Source organism: Mandrillus leucophaeus, unplaced genomic scaffold (assembly GCF_000951045.1).
Source record: "Mandrillus leucophaeus isolate KB7577 unplaced genomic scaffold, Mleu.le_1.0 Scaffold148, whole genome shotgun sequence".
Lineage (NCBI taxonomy): Eukaryota > Metazoa > Chordata > Mammalia > Primates > Cercopithecidae > Mandrillus > Mandrillus leucophaeus.
The window spans coordinates 3,844,426-3,864,155 of NW_012101454.1; positions in this window are offsets into that span (position 1 = coordinate 3,844,426).

Here is a 19,730-nt window from a genome sequence, read left to right on the forward strand (position 1 = left end):
CTAAAATGTCATATATTAATGACAGATATTTGAATGAAAGGGCTTGTAAATAAAATTTATGTCCAGTGTTCTCAAAAATTACTTGACTGTTGTTTGAAGTCAGCTTCAAACAACTGGTTGTTTGAACCAATACTGATTAGTCTATTTCTTTATAAAATAGAGCTAATCATTACAGAGTAAAAACTGTAATATACAGACCAGATACCTTTGGAACCAAACAAATCTATAATATCAAGGCAATAAAAAATCCCAAAACATAAAAACTAAAAATGTTCTTCAAACTATTTGTGCTTGTGAAATTTGCATTTTAAAATATTATTGGTATAACTCCCATTTAAAAGCATTTTGTGTTTTTATGCAGTCTCATTAATCATGGCATAGTGTACAGCTTTGAGGTATAATGAGTCTTCATGAATGTGTGGGTCTTGCTCTTTAGTTAATGTAGAGTTATGGGGCTTTCAAAATCTGTTCATATTGATTAATCCTTTTAGTCCACACCACTATACTCTGGAGTAGGCAAGAAGTTACACCCTTCAGATAGAAACCCTCAGTAAGGGTAAAGGGTTTATCAAGGTTACAGGGTTATAAATGCTAGAGTTCTTACAAGAAGCCAAGTCTTACTCATAATTCATTGTATTCCATAACACTTTTCTATTGTATAGTAAGAATATCACAGTCTCTTAAAAGTCGTTTCTAAAGCTAAAATTTTATGATTCTGCACTTCAGTTCCCTTATGTCTATAATGGACATAACACTTACTATACTTACTTGACTCAGTATTGCATATGATAATTCACACCAATGGCTTACTTAGGTAGTCAGTGTTCCAAGCGTGACGTGAGACCTAATAGCCTGCAGTTTCCATGAGACTTGGAAAAGACTCAGGTGACTGGACCTGGTGGGAAATTTTCAGAACTAACTATTCAAGACACTGAGAAAAAGTAGAGCTCTGATCTCAAAGGTTAGAAGAGACTCATCATGTTAGCAGTGATAAGGACTTGCAATATGCCATAGGTGGGTAGAAAAGAATATTCTATGAGGGCTTTGTGTCAAGTTTTGGAGTTGGGATAGAAAGGAAAAATGTCATAACTAAAAACATCAGTCTGATTAAAATTGTAACATGTGATATGTTATAACCATATTTACAAATAGTCTAGACCAGTAGTTTGGATGCTAAAAAATTTTATCTTTCCTTGTGTCTTTTCATTTTTCTTTTTCTTTTTCTCTCTTTCCATTCTTTTTCTTCTTTATTCTCTTCTTCTTCCTCTCTCTTCATCATTGGATGAAGGAAAGCCCTTCCCCTAACTCATCTGAACAATTATTAAAGCAAAAGAAGAGTTGGAACTATACTATTTGGGGGGATGTGTCTTGAGACAGCTATAGAAATAGCAACTACAGCCTTTCAAATCAGAGAGTTATAATAAGAGGGAGATTGTGCTCAGAATTGGGGGCACAATTTGAGATACAAGCCACCTTATACCAGTAAGGATTACTTTCAACTCAAAGTAACAGAAAACTTGACAAACTAAAGAGCTTATGCACATCAAGGGTTTGTTTATCTTAGTAAGAATCCAGAAATGGGCCATCCAGAGCTGAAGCTACAATCCAGTGTAAGTGCATTAAAGAAGCCAGGGCCCTCTATCTGCTCCTTCATCTCTAGTGAATAAAGTATCTATTGCTGTCTAACAGCGTCACCACACTGTAGGGGCCAAGGGAAAACTTTCCTTTGTCCCCTAAAGATTTGCTAAAAAATCAAGTGACAAAAGGCAGATGAATAGGAGAAACGGCATACAAATTTATTAGCATGTACGGGGGCAATCATAGAGTAATGACCCCACCACACAATGGGGTACAGATGGTTATATACCTTACTTCTTCTTAGGGGAAAAGGAGATTGGAAAATGTGGATGATTTTAGGGGGGGGCTAGTAAATAATTTTTGGGGAATTCATTGGGCTTGAAGAACATACAGTGGCCTAGCACAAAGTCTGTTGGGCACACAGAGCAGACAATGGTTTGTGACAAAATTCTCTCCAAGTGTACTGACAGACTTCAGTCCTTCTCCCTCTGCATATTAGTTCAGTGTATGAAAACTTGGGGAAGGCTCCAGAGGTAATTGTTTTCTTCTTTGATGGGTCCAGACTAGGCAGACAGGGAAACTTCATGCCATGGTTTGAGAGAGAGAGAATTGAAAGATGGGAAGAGAGGAAGTTCAGAGAGACCTTGAGGCTTCTTCTTCAATTCAGCATATCAAAGCACCCTATTTTGGGATGTCAGTTTCTGATCACCAACAACACATTTAACAGCTCAAAACAACTCAGATTTGTTTTCTCAGTTTCCGTGGGTCAGAAGGCTCTGAATGTAGTTTACCGGGGTCCTCTGCAGGACTGCAGTTAAGATGTTGGCCAGGCTGGGTCTTCATCCAAAGCTTAATGGGAAAGAGCTGCTTCCAAGCTGCCATGGTTATTGCAGGTGTGCCTGCCATTCCTTGTGGAGCGTTGGACTGAAGGCCTCTGTTTCTTGCTAGCTCTTGGCTGGACACAACTCACAGTTTTCAGTTGGTTCTTGCACAGACACTGCCCTAAGTTGCCATGTGTACCTCCTCAACATGGCCGCTTACTTCCTCAAAGCTAGCACGAGAGAGTCCCTCAGTGAAACAAATGTTACAATCTTAATTACAAGAGTACTGTCTCACCATGTTTACTATTCTATTGGTTAGAAGTAAGTCACGGATCCTGCTAATACTCAAAGGGAGAATACATGAGGGCATGAAGACCAGGGAAGCATGGATTCATCTTAGAATCTGTCTGCTGCACCCAGCATGGGCACAAGATGGCTATTACACCTCCAGGCACCCCGTGTCCCAGGCAGGAAGGAGAATGGGGATCAGTTAGTACCAGAAGACTTCCCTTACACATCATTGGTCAGAACTGTGTTGCACAGTCAGGCCAGCTCAAAGGTAGTCCAGAAATTCTAGTGTTTTGGATCCACGTCTATAGCAGGGGCAGCCAAGAAGGGTTGGAAACAGAGCTGTTATGTTAGCTAACCCACACGGCCTGCCACTTATTCCAAAGGAAGACTAGTATGGCTGGGCATGGTTTGGAAGAGAAATTGCAATCTTTGAACTGGAAGGAAAATATTTGTGTGACTGAGGTTTTAGTGATTTCACAAATAAGGATTACAAGACATGAGATGACTTGACATGACCACAGTGTGATGTGATTTATTTTTTCTACCTCTCAGGCAGCTATGGCCTGGAGAAATGAAGAGCTACATATATACGTGTGGGGGTTATAAAGCAATGAGGTAGGTCCAAAGCACATACCAAAACCAGCCTTTAATTTTCTATTCTATGTTGCAAACATGGTAGTAATGCAAATGGACCTGTACCTTTATTCTTCCTTTACTGCATTGGCCATACTTTTTACAAAGCTAGCAAAGAGGACTCTTGCCTTTTACTGATGCTCAAAGAACCTTAACATTTTTGTAGAAAATATGCCATAAAAATGGAAAAGTTAACTAATTTCAGAATTGGTTTCAATGTCATCATTTCCTTATGTGAACTTTGCTCTCACATACCTGCCCTTAGCACTTTACTTTAAAATTAATTACATGCCCTTAAGCTTTGGACAGGCCAGCTCTCAATTCAAAATGGACCACATTGCGGCCGGGCATAGTGGCTCACGCCTGTAATCCCAGCACTTTGGGAGGCTGAGGCGGACGGATCATGAGGTCAGGAGATCAAGACCGTCCTGGCCAACATGGTGAAACCCCATCTCTACTAAAAATACAAAAAATTAGCTGGGCGTGGTGGCAGGTGCCTGTAGTCCCAGCTACTCAGGAGGCTGAGGCAGGAGAATGGTGTGAACCCGGGAGGCAGAGCTTGCAGTGAGTCGAGATTGTGCGACTACACTCCACCCTGGGTGACAGAGCGAGACTCCATCTCAAAAAGACAAAAAAAAAAAAAGGACCACATTGCAAAAGTCAGCTCTCTCACCTTATTTTATGCCACAAAGAAATCAACTGAGCTGGAACCTTTCATGAACGTGGTAGTACTGCCTCAAGACAAAGTTTTCTGGGAATGAAATACTTTATAATCATGAAAGAAAATCAAATTATCTTCCAGTTGTGCTCTCCTTAGATGTGAAAGTTGTTGCACAAAAACTAGGCTCAACCTTGCCTGTAATAATTTTTCTCTTCACTGCACAATTTATTATTTCTTGATGGAATCAAGTCAAACTCTAGCCACATCAAAGTTCTTTATCAAAAAATAGGATGTTCTGTCAGTTTGAGAGATGAGTGGCAACACAGAAGACTTTAGTTACTCAGTTCTCTGGCTCTTATTAATTTTCCAAAAAGAGCATAACAGAATTTCAAATGAAGTTCTCTAGCTGTTCACTCTATTGATATATTTCTAGTTTATTATTATTTGTGCTACTAAACTGGAATATAGTTATATATTCTGTCTTTATTAACTAGTACCTTTCTTCCAAAAGTTCAGCACTGAATAAAACCTATATGTTAATACTCGGGGCAACATGCAGACACTACTATCCTGAAACACTAGATCTGTGAAACCTGCTAACTTCTTTCTCCCAGGTAGAAACAATGGAACACTCTGAAGTAAAGAGGAAGACGGCCCAAAGTGAAAAGAAGAAATGAGGCTGTAAAACAGCAAGAGGCAGCTGGGCGCAGTGGCTCACGCCTGTAATCCCTGCACTTAACTGAGGCAGGTAGATCGCAAGGTCAGGAGATCGAGAACATCCTGGCTAACACAGTGAAACCTCGTCTCTACTAAAAATACAAAAAAATTAGCCGGGCATAGTGGTGCGCGCCTGTAGTCCCAACTACTCAGGAGGCTGAGGCAGAAGAATGGCCTGAACCAGGGAGGTGGAGCTTGCAGTGAGCCGAGATCGTGCCACTGCACTCCAGCCTGGGCGACAGAGTAAGACTCCATCTCAAAAGAACAAACAAACAAACAAAAAAAACCAAAACAAATAACAGCAAGAGGCACACCTGATTAGAGATTCTTTAGGGGGCAGGAGAATGGAAGGTTTTGGAGTTGGAGGCACAGATGCATTTATTCAGTTGGAGTTCATGTTATATGTAAGAGAGATTTGATGCAGATTACAATTCCATACCTTGATGGCTTTTCTAAACTCCTAATTTTTGAAATAAGGAAGTCAAAAGGATTCAGGGTAATTCAAGGTGTGTTCTGATGATACCTAATATCATAATTCTGTTAGACTCTGGAGGACCTTGTTTTTCTAGCTCCAATAGAGACTCTCTGTTTGAAAAGCAATAAGAATCGCCTCTCAGGTAGTGACTTCTCAGCAAGTTTTAGACAGCGGTAGCCCTTCTTGTGCTACTGTTTGAGTAAATCTGATGGAACCAGTCATCTCTGGGCAGCTCTTCTAGTGACCAGCAGTTTTGTAGGCTTCTTCCTATTTTAATGTGTTTTATTTTATTTTATTATTATTATTTTTTGAGACAGAGTCTCACTCTGTCACCCAGGCTGGAGTGCAGAAGCCCAATCTCGGCTCATGGCAAACTCCACCTCCCCGGTTCAAGCAATTCTCCTGCCTCAGGCTCCCAAGTAGATGGGACCACAGGCATGCACCACCACACCTGGCTAATTTTGTATTTTTAGTAGAGACAGGGTTTCACCGTGTTGGCCAGGCTGGTCTCGATCTCCTGACCTCATGATCCGCCCACCTCGGCCTCCCAAAGTGCTGGAATTACAGGCGTGAGCCACCGCGCCCGGCCCTTAATGTGTTTCATGTGAACAAGGACCCATTATGATTTCCGCTCCAAGAAACTGCCACAAAATTAGCAGCTTAAAACAACATGAACTTATTATCTACCAATGCTGTAGGTCATATATCTGACATGGATCTCCAATCAAGGTGTCGGCAGAACTGCATTTTTCTTGTGGCTCTAGAGGTGAGTACACTCTCTTGCCTCTGCCAGCATCTAGATTCCTTGGTTTGTGGCCCCTTCTTCCATTTTCAAAGCCAGCAATGGTGGGTTAGAGTCCTTTTCACAGGGCATCACTCTGATCTCCTTCCATCTGTCTTTTACTTTAATGCAACCTTGTGATTACCCCTCCTGGATAATCCAGGATAACATTTTTATTTTAAGATCAGCTGGCTACCAGCACTAATTCCATCTGCAACTTAAATTCCCCTTTGCCATGTAATGCAACATATTCACAGATTCTGAGAATTAGATGGTAACATCTTTGGGGGTCATTATTCTGCCTGATACAGTTCCTAAGTAGTGTTTAAAAACAAGTAAGCCAGGTGCAGTGGCTCATGCCTGCAATCCCAGCACTTTGGGAGCTGAGATGGGTGGATCACGAGGTCAGGAGATTAAGACCAGCCTGGTTAACACGGTGAAACCCTGTCTCTACCAAAAATACAAAAAATTAGCCAGGCGTGGTGACGCGCACCTATAGTCCCAGCTACTCGGGAGGCTCAGGCAGGAGAATTGCTTGAACCTCAGAGGCAGAGGTTGCACTGAGCTGATAGCACGCCACTGCACTCCAGCCTGGGTGACAGAATGAGACTCCATCTCCAAAAAAAAAAAAGTAAAGGTGGTTTTGATCAGCCAGTCACATCAAAGAGCAAATGTTTTATGAATGAATTTAGTTTTATCAACCAGCCTTGCCTCACACTTAGGGGTCAGGATATAGTTTTGTGGCGGATCAACTGTCTTTCCCTCTTCTCACCCTTTTCAGATAAATAGAGGAGAGAGCTCCCTCTGTATTTATATCTTCCTACATTCGGTCGCTAAGAATCCCTGTAAGTCCATGTGACAGAGACTGTGAACTGTTAAGCAAAGTCTGTCCTTTCTTGGTCCTCAGATAGACCACTTTTCCCAGTTTCTCTTTAAGTTAGGTGTGGCCATAAACTGGGTTTGAGCCGATGGAAGTGTATGATTCTTCCAGGCCTGGCTCATAAAATCCTCCTGTATGTGGTCTTCCGTATTTTTCCCCCTTAGGAAAGAGGAAGGAGGAATCCTGATTGTGTTGGAAATGACTGTGGTGACCTTAACATCTAATGGTTTGGCTACCGAAAGCTCCTCAATGGCAAATTGTATCAGAGGTGCCTCTGACCTAGAACCCCTACCTAGGACTGGTATGTAAGAAACAAAGGAAGTTCTTGATCTAAAAGCTGAAGAATGTATGGAATCTCTTGGTTACAACAGCTCAGCCTGTATTCATTAATTGTTTGTTCCCATACTCTTGTTTTGCTGCACTCTCTCTTCTTTACAGTGTACTTCTCCAGCCACATACTCCCTGTGCTATATTCTTGCAGCTGCTGCTGCTGTTGCTACCTCCCATGCTGTTTTTATTGACTGCTCAGGATTCTGGACCACCCACTAGCCTATATGATGTTTTTGTGAGTATTAGGAAAGGCGTCTTTTTAGGGTAGTCAAAATAAAAGGCACCTTTTGGGGCAGATGTACTCCATGAGTGTACAGCTTGACAAATGGACCAACTTTTTGGTAAATCAAAAGGTTCCCCTTTCTCTAGGTAGATGCATGCAGGTGCCAGGGCAAGGCTTGGTGAGCTACTTGCAGGCTTGGATTTGGGCTCCCATGTGCCTCCTCATCTGGGCACTTTGGGTATGGCACACACTGCACAACTCCCCGTGGAGGCTCTGCTGGAACCCATCATGGTGCACTTGCCCTCTGCCAATGCCACTTTCACTCTTAGTACCAGTGGACCCACATTAGGGTTGTGTAAGCCAGGCCCCTGTACCTTTGATGACTAAAGACCTTTATTCCATCGGAATCATCTTTTTCACTCTTCTATGGAAGAAACATTTGAAAGAAAAGTATGGGATTCTGACTGTATGAACATCCCCTCTGGAATTAGAACCTTAATATGTGCTGTCTCCAGGTGTTAAAGGATGTCTAAACGGAAATATTCAGAATTGGGGAGGCATAAGGAGTGGGGACCCAGAGTTCATCTGACTTGGAACATTTCCCTTACCTTTGTTTTCCAGGAAGATACACTGTTAGCACCCTTATCTGTCAAACATCCTTATCTAGTAAACATGGCACCTAGCAAATGCACACCAGTTTGGAGTTTACTGGTATTTCTGAATTGTGGTGCACTGTGTCGCCTTCTTCAAGCTCCCCTCAAACACAGGGAATTCCCGTATGAATTTTCCAAATCAGACATACTTTTACAGGGAGGAATATGGGAAGACTACATTTTCCAAGCTGTCTTGCAGTTAAGTATGGCTATGTGACTGAGTTCTGACTAGTAGAATGTGGATTTAGAGTAATGTATGACACTCCCAAGCCAAGATAAAGAAAGCTTATCTTTAAAGAAATCTCCTTTCAAGATAAAGAAACCTTATTTTTATAATATAAATAACTATTTCCTGCATAAAGAAGGTGTTTGTTTATATCGGAAAGAAGTTTCTCTCCTTGTCTCAGAGAAGAGGAGAGGTAGATATCTGGCTTCTATTTAAGCTACCATTTTCATAATTAGGAGTTCCTCTCCTGTAGTACAAAATCCTTCCTTTTCATCTGTAGAGTCTGTTTTGCCTCATTATATAAATTCCAAAAAGGGAAATGGATTAGTTCAGTTATTGCTATAAGCAATAATAAGTCTGATCTTTGATCCAGAAACTTCATGCTTACTTTCAGGAAAAAAGAAATAAGTATAGATATTTAAAACCACTCCCTGAGATTCCTTTATATTCTCTTCCGGCTTCTGGCTGGATGCAGAGTGCTCAGTAGAGGACTCTGAAGTCTTAGGGAAAAGCAGGGCCACTAGATAGAAGAAACCTGTGTCTCCCAATGTCTGTGAAGAGAAGATACTTCTGTTGGTCCATGTTGGACTGCCATGTAAGCAAGAAGTTTTCCTTTAATATTTTAAGCCACTGGGATTTGTTTTGTTAAAACAGCTGACCTAACTTATTTCAAATACAACATGAATCTCAATTCTCATAACTTGACATCAGAAGCACAGTGTTAGAAGAAGTTATGTAAATCTCACAAATCAATGAATATAATACTTTTTATCATTAGGGTTATTTCCAGATACTATATTAAAAATTGAAATTATTTTTACAATATATTATTCAAAATACTTAGCATAATGTCTGTAAATACTAGAAGACATGTAATAATGATGCTCTTATCTTTCAGGACATTGATATGATAGATCTAGTCATATTTTATTTAAATTTAAATATGTAAATGTCCCTTTTTAAGGAGAGGTTTGGTGTGTTATATTGTAATGACATTCAGCCTCACTGCAAAATGTAGCTAATTTAGATCATTTCAGAGAAAATGACAACTGTTCTACAAAGAGCATAAATGAGATGATTTATACTTTTTACTGACTAAAGTTAATCATTGATGTTAATAATACTTTACACTTACATAACACTTTGCTTCAGTGTTTTTAATGCCTATTATCACAAATGTTCAAAACATCTCTGTAAGCCAGGCAGGAGACAGCATTTAGTGGACATGTGCGTGTGCGTGTGTATGTGTGTGTGAGAGAGAGAGGGAGAGGAAGGGGGGGGGAGAGAGAGAGAGAGAGAGAGAGAGAGATTGAGATTGAGACTGAGTGTACATGCTTCCTTGGCTATCCTACAGGTGTAAACAGATAAGAGGCAAGTCCCTTTAGAGCAGATGTTTCCCCACAAGCTCTGTAGAAACTGTGATGTAGGCATGGAAATGAAACAAAGGTATTAGGATATAGATTATTCATACTGGCTTGGCTGAAGTGAGAGTCCAGGAGTAAGTGCACGTGTCTGGGGGCAACAGAGTCTAGGGTGTGGCCACAAGTGTCCCATGGGCATGGCACCAGAGTCTGTATTCAGAGTACATTAGTCTTTTTGGGTGATCTTGGCTGTGCCTTGCTTCTCTTGGTTCCTACTGTTTTTCAGCACTTCTCAAGTATCTTCACTGATTCTTTGAGGTACTGAATATTCTAAAGAATGCTTTTTTTTTTTTCCCTTAAGTTGTCCTGAACTGGTTTTTATTTTTGGCAACCAAAACCTCAACTGCCACAAAGTGTTCAAAATTATTATTTTTGATTTAAAAATTTTGTTGAAATGAAAAACTGGTGCCAGAAGAGAAGGGGAAATCTCTAGAATGAAAAGTCTGCTCAGGAAGCTTGAGGAGCTGCCTGAGAGCCACTTGCCTTGGCGGGTATGGGCCCTAGCAGCTGATGCTTTGCTTCCCTGCTGGGACTCCTGGTGTAAAGCTCTGTGACTCATTAAAGCACAAGGTGTGTCATTCCCAGTCACCCTTTAAACCTCAGTTGACTCTCACGTTTTCTGGGAAGTCTCCAAAGGCTTCTCTTCCTTTTACACAATTTGTTCTCCCATAGCATGCCCTGCATACGCTTCACTGTGCTCAGTACACTGCCCAACTGTGGCCACATTCTCCACTAAACCAGGAACACCTTTGAGAGGGAGCTTGTGCAATGTATCACTATGTCCCCAGGCCTGATACAGTAATTAGAACATAATAGGGACTCAACAAATGTCTACTGAATGAATTTCTCCAAAATGAATGCCCTTAATATATTCCCAGGAATGCATTACAAATTTTTGAACTTCTATTTGCTCACATTCCTAAACTGGAAAGCCATTTAATACATGCTGTGGCATTGTTTCCTGCCGTTTTTCTCAGCCTGGACTGGCACTAAATTCTTTTACATGCATGGTCTCTCTGAATGTTAGTTACGTCATAAGCACAGAGACTGAATTTGGGATTTTAGAGACATAAAGGAACTTGGGGATTATTTATCACAAACTCAAAATCGTTACAAGAAAACTGAATTTGGCAATTTTGATTCACAGGTTTGGGGGGCCCATAGCTGGTTAGAAGTCACATCTGTGATGAGAAATCTTGTCTCCTGGTTTCCAGCCCACCGCCCTTGCCCCTGAACTATTTTGCTCTTTCCCAGTAAAATTGTATGTATAGTTCCTAGAATATTTTACTTGTCCCCAAAAAGGGAAGGGTGCTGACTAATAACTTGTCCAAGGTCGCACAGCCAGTGAGTGGGAGGTGGGATGTGAAACTAGGAACATCTATTTGCCACACCTGTGCTTGTTCCTACTCAGTCATCTGCTCCTACACAGCATGCAGGCATTATGCTAGACAGTCTATATTTCTTACGTTATTTAATTTTTAAATAACCCAATAGAAGTAGGTATTATTATCTCTATATATTATAGGAATAATGAATCTGTAGCTCTGCGGGGGATGTTGCTCAAGGATACAAGCTGAGATGCAAATTTGGCCTGTGTGACTCAAAAGCTGTCACGCAATTAGATGATCACAAAAACGGACTGCTTCCTAACACAGCAGAATGTTGTAGAAGTGACTTGTTCTCCATCTGAGCTTTTCCGCCCTTCACTTACCAAGCCCAGCACTTGCCTGATCCAGTCCTTTTCTTACAATATGCTCCTTTTTCTACCCTTTCTATCTGTTTCTTTTCCAAACTGGCTCAGAGCTCACCTCCTCCTGGAAACCTTCCCAGATTACCACTCAGGCTTTCACCATATTCTTATGCATTTGCTCAAATGTTAGAAGGAGGATTTAGATGTTATGGGCTGTCTCCTCAAACAGTCTTTGCAAAGCATCTCAGAAAAATAGTTATTATTGCTTAACATTATCTAGCTTAAGGGCATTTATTCTAAAAAATCTCACAACTACCAGTAACAAATTTAAACATTACAAATTAGAAGTAATTTGGGGATCACATTCTACTCTTTGTACAGATGAGGAAACTCTGATCTGGAGAGATTAAGATGATGTATAGAGTTATACCCAAATTTAAAAAGTGGTTGAATGGATTTAGGTTTGTTTTCTCCTATATTCAGTGGGAAATGGGGAGAAAACTCAGTCGTGGTCAGTTCTGCAATATTTCTTCACAGGAATAGGGTTAGGTACAATCTCCTTTTAGCTTTTTCTTGTTTAGGACAAATAGTTTTTGCCTATCTCTTTTTGTCTTGTCTCTCCTCACCTCTACTCTTCTCACTCTTCCCATTCTTAGTCATGCCTTATTCCCTAAAGAATTTTAAGCAGCTGCCATATAGTCACTGTTTTTCTAGGTTTCCCTTTCACAGGGTTTAGCTCTGTGTCTCCAGCCAAATCTCACCTTGAATTTTAATAATCCCCACATGTCAGGAGAGGGACCTGGTGGGAGGTAACTGAATTATGGGGGCGAGTTTTTCCAGTGCTGTTTTCATGACGGTGAATAAGTCTCACGAGATCTGATCATTTGATAAAGCGGAGTTCCCTTGCCCATGCTCTCTCTTGCCTGCCGCCATGTAAGATGTGACTTTACTCCTCATTCCCTTTCAACCATGACTGTGAAGCTTCCTCAGCTATGTGAAACTGTGAGTCAATTAAACCTCTTTCCTTTATAAATTACCCAGTCTTGGGTGTGCCTTTATTAGCAGCATGATAACAGACTAATACACCCTTATAAACATGTATTTCTCAGAAGCTATCTTTTGACCCACTGGAATTTGAAACAAAAGCCTTAGTGGTAAAACTACAGCCACCTGCCCTGAGTGCTCTCTAGAATACAACTATCCTTCAGAAAGTCATGAATGTAATAGTAGCCTGGCTAAAGCCTCATTTTCTTTTACATATTCCACTATTCATGTAGTTTCATGTTCTCCTTTGGATTGACTCAGTTTCCTTTCTAGGGGGATTTATGGAGGTTTCAGGGAGGTCTACACTGAACTTCCTGTAATATTGTCCCAGGCATGGACACAAAAACTTCAAAAGCTCTTTGTAGTACCAACAACAAAAATCAGTCACATGAGCCACCCTTTTATGGTTTTTAAAAATCACAACTGCGACTTCTTAATCCCTTTCCATCTTCTTAAAAATATGGAGGTGGCAGGTTACCTATAAAAGTTTTTGGCCAGGCGTGGTGGCTTACGCCTGTAACCCCAGCACTTTGGGAGGCCAAAGAAGGTGGATCACCTGAGGCCAGGAGTTCAAGACCAGTCTAGCCAACATAGTGAAACCCCATCCCTACTAAAAATACAAAAAATTAGCTGGGCGTGATGGTGGGCGTCTGTAATACCGGTTACTAGGGAGGTTGAGGCAGGAGAATCACTTGAACCTGGGAGGTGGAGGTTGCAGTGAGCCAAGATGTGTCATTGCACCCCAGCCTGGTGACAGAACGAGACTTCTTCTCAAAAGAAAAAAAAAAAAATTCCCGCATAAACGGGGTGCTCAGGAAGTTCTCCCAATGTTAGTGCCTCAGGGGATCTACAATTAAAGATACAAATCATTTAGTCTACATATGAAGCTGATGTTACATGTTGACTTTAAAGATATAGAAAGTGAAGTTTGCTGAAGTAACTTGTCCAAGGTCACACAGCCAGTCAGTGGGAGGTGGGATGTGAAACTAGGAACATCTGATTGCCACACCTGTGCTTGTTCCTACTCAGTCATCTGCCTCTGTGGTTGAACACATGGCACTTCTCATGTGTGGTGGATCATTGGATGGGAGCAGCACTGGATCACAGATGACACACCCATGCTAGGTAGCTATCTTTTTTCTTTTCTCCCCAAACTAAAATGATACCAGGAAAGTACCAGTATTAGACTTACACAATATAGACACTTTTCTGGGTTCTGGTAAAAGTAAGGAGCCCCACATTAAAAGCTATTTAATTTAGGGCTCTTTAGTTTGGGGGTGGTGTATTTGTGTGGAGGAGTCCTTTACCTGTCATGACAAGGATGTCTTGGATTTCATATTGTTTTCTTATTGAAAGTTTGTAAGGTCCTGAAATAGGATAAAATGAGATGGTGCAGTGGAAGGCGAAGCACTGATTGTTCTAGGTAAGTTTTACTGAACTTTTATATCGTTCTACTATTTTTGCCAGGATAGAATGGATTCCAGAAAATATTCTTTGTATTTCCTCCTATGACAGTTTCTTATGAAAGGAAAATAACATTTTATATGTTATTTATGTATGCCTGTATACACGTATGCATACATGTATATATTATACACGCATGTGTGTATGATATTATACATACGCATGTGTGTCTATATGCATATATATGGAGAATAAAAACCAGAAATACAGAAAAAATTATTTATAAAATCATATATACATAATTATATATAAATTATATATACACACACATATATATGGAGAAAAACTATTCTCATTTTCTACTTTTTTACTCACTTTGAATCCCAAGAGGAGTTGCCTCTGGATATAGTATTACTGGATATAAGGTCACCTGATGACTTAGTCCTCCTAACAGAAAAATGGCTATTCCTTTTGCCCAAGCCATTTCTATTAAACATGCAAATGGTAAAGAGAAAAAAGATTTGATAGAGCTTCTATAATAGCTCAAACAAGCAGTTTATGAGCAGAGCAGTGACAAGTGACAAATAGCACAAGATCTCTACATGGGCAAATTAGCAGAAGACATTTCTATGCACACTGGGCCAACATTAAGTAATTGAACAAATACGATTGAAACAGATTTCATCTGTCTTAAAGAGAAATAGAGATTATTGTCAGAGTCCAGATAATTGGGTTTATATGGGTAGAGAGATCTCTTCATTAATTCCAAAACTGTGTAGCTAAAATTAAATTAAAAATAAAAATCTCATGAGGGTAGTCTATATAGAATCATGGCTAAGAATATACAGAAAATGCAATAAAAAATAAATTACTAAAGCAAGTAAAGGTTTTCTTTCAATCTTACCCAATCCTTATATTAAATTGTCTGAGCTTTAATCTAGGATTTGAAATTATTTGCAACTAATGCTGTTATTTTTCAGTATACTTCTAACTCATCTCGCCACAGACTCATGCATTATTCAGTGTGTACATGCTTTGAGTCAAAGCATGCTCATTGTGAGGAATATAAATACCAGTTAGGTTTCTGAGAAAATAAAACAAGGAAAAGTTGGTAAAGTTAAAAACAAAATTGCTTCTTTAAATTCTGTTGGTGAACTGCCAATGGTTTTTGAATCCTATATAAGATGACTTTGTTTCTGTTTAAATACACCAGAATTTAGCATTGATAGAAAGTGCTTGTGTTTTAAAAGTGTGCTTTTTTCCCTCAACTTTGTAAGGCTTCTGGACAAACAGCAGAGGCAATTATAGTCTTGTGAAAACACAGTCCAATGAATCTTGACTTAAGGTAATAGTAGGTTCCTTGTCGCCCCCTTTCAGAATGGCAGCAGGAGTCTACTAAATCATGCCTCATAGCTATCAGCCCCCCACCCTCCTTGATCCCCTCACATATGGGGCCAGGCAGGAGAAAACGCTCCTCAATGGGAGGCTTGCCAGTAGCACAGGCGACAACCCCATTCTGGGCTTTGTCAGGGTCCCAGGAAGCCTTTTCTGTATAAACCGCAACGATCAGAACAGGCAGATTTTCTCACCTGTCACTTTCCATTCTCTTGAAGATTTAATATGAAAGTTTCCTCTATAAAGAAGAATCAGTGACACGATAATCACAGTAGTAAGATAGCAATATAGCTGAAATATTGGGGAAAATATTCTGGCAAAGTGTAACACAAAGCCAGTATGTCTCAATATTATGAGTCTGTATAATCCTGTAATTTAAGTTTTTGTTTTCTACTACCATGGAAATATTCTCAAGAGTGCAAATAAGAAAGTAAAGATACAGAAATGACTATGACACAGTCCCTGCCATGAAGAAGATCAAGAAGCCTATGCAGAGAGAAGGACACAATTACCACTGATGTAAATATCATAATCAGAGTGTTTAAAGTTCTTGTTTTTAAAATTGATAGTTCTTGATTTAAAATTTAATCACTTGAATGCAGTAGACGAAAGAAGTAGGCTGGGCGCGGTGGCTTACACCTGTAATCTCAGCACTTTGGGAGGCCGAGGGCAGATCATGAGGTCAGGAGTTTGAGACCAACCTGGCCAATATGGTAAAACCCCATTTCTACTAAAAAATACAAAAATTAGCCACACATGGTAGCACGCGCCTGTAGTCCCAGCTACTCGGGAGGCTGAGTCAGGAGAATCGCTTGAATCCGGGAGGCGGAGGTTACAGTGAGCCGAGATTATGCCACTGCACTCCAGCCTGGGCGACAGAACAAGAGTCTGTCTCAAAAAAAAAAAAAAAAAAAAAAAAAAAAGGCAATTAACACTGTTACTGTTGATATTTTCAACTTAGGAAACTAGTTTCTCTTTCATTAAGGTTAATGATTTAGAAATTATCCCTGCCATCATAAAAATAAATATAAACTAAGTGAAGTGAAATAAAGAGAAAAAACTTAAGGTCATTTAATGGTAGCATCAAAAAATATTCACGACAAAGAAAGGTAACAGTAACCCCTTAGATTCGGTCCTAGAGGCTGTTGGATTTTGCTATAGTCTTCTTTCAGGGGTGCACCGATTGCATCAGTAATACTCAGAACCTTATAAGTGATCAAAGGAAGTAAAATATTTTGTTCCTGTTTGGATTGTGCTGCTTTCTTAGCCATAAAAAATTGAATGAGAATCCATGTGTACAAATGGACTTTAAATGCCATATTCCTTTCTAATTTCATGCATTAATTTGGGCTTTTTTTTTTTTTTTGGCTGGAGTGCAATGGCGCCATCTCGGCTCACCTCAAGCTCTGCCTTCCAAGTTCATGCCATTCTCCTGCCTCAGCCTTCCCAATAGCTGGGACTACAGGCACCTGCTAACATGCCCGGCTAATTTTTTGTAATTATACTAGAGACAGGGTTTCACCTGTTAGCCAGGATGGTCCTGATGTCCTGACCTTGTGATCTGCCTACTCCAGCTTCCCAAAGTGCTGGCATTACAGGCGTGAGCCACTACGCCCAGCCCAATTTGTGCTATTTTCCTTTTTGAAAAATCTTATTATTTTATTACTATTACATAAGGCCCTGAATTTTCTCACATTCAGGGATATATCCTATTTCCAAACGGGCTGCACATGTGTGCTGTAACCTGTATTTTGGTGTATCTGCAATTTTAAACGAATTGCAACTAAAGTGAAGATTGACTTTCCATTTTATTATCTTTTCAAGGTAATCACATGTAGATTACACAAAAGCAGAATGTTTCTTTAAGTTTCAGATTTTAAGTCACTTAGTTTATTATTTTTCACTTTGGGAAGTGAGTTTGGAGTTGTAATGCCATAATCAGATATATGGTTTAACATACAAACACAGGATTTTTAGGATGATACACAACACATAAATGGGATCAACTGATATTCTCCTTATCAACCACTGACCAGCAAAAAGAAGAATACAGTTAACAAAGGTCTGGAAATAAGTAGGAGAAAGGGCAAGGCATTGGTCAATTGTCTGCAAGACCACAAACTCACATAGCCACCCTAATCATTTCTCAAGGTCCACTCCACAGCCAGATATTTGTGTCTCTTTAAATACCAAGTTAACAAGTAATCACCTAACCACGGAAGTATAGAGTAGAGGTTGACTACTGGTCGACAGGAAATATTGTCTTTTTAAGGCTCTGTCTTAAACTGTCAGAGGAGGAAGCAAATTGAGAAGAGGGAAAAGGTCAGATCAATCCTTTTCAAAGAAATTCCTTTTCTGTGGGAAAAGGGGACTGATCTGACCTTTTTCCCTCCCTCCTGGAACCAGAATTTAGGGATTATTGCTATTCCATGAGTAGTAACAGGTTCCTGGATGGGGTAGAAGATATTCTCGTCTGTCATGAGTGGCCCTAACCATATAGTCCTAGATATCCTACATTTTTCCTAACAACAGTGGGAATAATTTTATTTTCTTAATTGTTAAAATCAAAGACCTATAGATGCCTAAAGCTTTAATTTCAGAACAATGTTTTCTTATGAATTTGAAAATTATTTGCTAATTTTCAAATTAGTAGTTGATCATTCTCTATAATCAAAGAACACTAACAATGAGGTAGGAACCAGTTTGAGCCCCAAAGTATTTTTAGTCTTCAAACATTCTTTGTTAGTTGGATGCTCCCAATTTCGATTTTCTATTTTTCCAACAGCAGCTACCTACAGATTTCACATCTGTTTCTCTAGAATGCCCATAAAAAAGTTGCTACTTCCTCTAACTTAAATGAGATTTTAATGAACATTTCAGGGACAAATCACATGCCTCATAAGACTGCTGCTTCTCCCAGGTAAGCTGACAACACAACTTTTAATGAGCATAATCAGAAATGAGATGCCGATCCTACCTTCAGAAAGGCAGATCACCGTGAGAAGACGATTATTATCCAGCCATTTTCCTAAGGAACTGACAAGGAGGCCACGTGCACCAGCAGAGACCTTGAAGAGAGGCTGCTAATTGCCGCCCACTATTCACCCAAGGACGTATGACTAACAGACTCAAATGACAATCAACGAGACAGTTCGACAGGAGGAAGTTTCCAAAGACAGCTTGCCCACCAACTAAGACTGACGGGCGAATAAAGACGTTCACTCTGAGCAGAAGCAAAACAAGCATATTCGGATTACTTAAAGGAATTTTTTTTTAATGTAAAGTTTGGAGGTTAAAAATACTTTGCATCTTAGTTGAATATGGTAGCACCAGCATTTGCCTATGTCTGGAAATCGAAGCCTTGAATTAAAGAAAAATGTTTTTAATTAGGATTCTATAAAATGAACACACAAACTGAATGATACATTAAATAGTTCCAAGTTCATTTTATAAAATATTAAGATACTTTTTGTTTTTGAGATAGTCTCACTCTGTCACCCAGGCTGGAGTGCAGTGGCACAATCTCTGCTCGTTGCAACCTCCGCCTCTGGGGTTCAAGTGATCTTGTGCCTCAGCCTCCTGAGTAGCTGGGATTACAGGCGCACACCACTACACCCAGCTAATTCTTGTATTTTTAGTAGAGATGGGGTTTTGCCATGTCGCCCAGTTGCCCAGGCAGGTCTCAAACTCCTGGCATCAAGTGATCTGCCTGCCTTGGCCTCCCAAAGTGCTGGGATTACAGGCATGAGCCACTGTGCCTGGCCTAATATTAAGATTGTTTTATTGACTCTTGACTACTTCCCTTTTCTACCCCCACCATGCATATGCACTTGCCTAAATTTGTTGTAATTATTCCTGTATGTCTAGCAGTTTCTAGAAGATCCTTTCAAAACTTTAACTCACTGGGTGACCTTCATCAAGGTCACTTGCTTCCTTAACTGTAATGGCAATAATTGGAAGAGACTACCTGGAGGTTGCATCTATATTAATCATTCAGTGATCCCTAGTGAGGAAGGGTTTGGTGTGTGTTGGCTCCTGCTCCTCCTTGTAGGACCTTAAGACCATAGAAGAGGCAGGAGGAGCTGAAAAACAAACCGTGTTGAGAGAGAAAGACATCGGGCTGTTGCTCACCATACTCTGCATTCAAGTAATGGACAGCAAGGTGTCTGACCCTGCAGTGCCCTCTTTCACCACTACCACCAGAAGTGCAACCCCACTGGAATCAGGCTTATCTTACCTTTCTACAAAAGCTGTGATCAAGGATTTTTAATATTGCACTTTAGACTTGGAATCCAGGCCACAAAGAAGTAAAGTAGCTTTAAAGTGCTCCATTAGGATAGATTCAAATGTGATCTTGGCAAGCATGGTTAAGAAGACGAAAAGGTTTTCTCATCTTGATAAAACTTAACCGTAAAATGTGGAAGCAAAAGCCATAATCAATTTCAGACAGGGGGCAAATCATATTCTTTAAGGGGATTTTTAAAAAATAACAAGTTTATCATTTAAA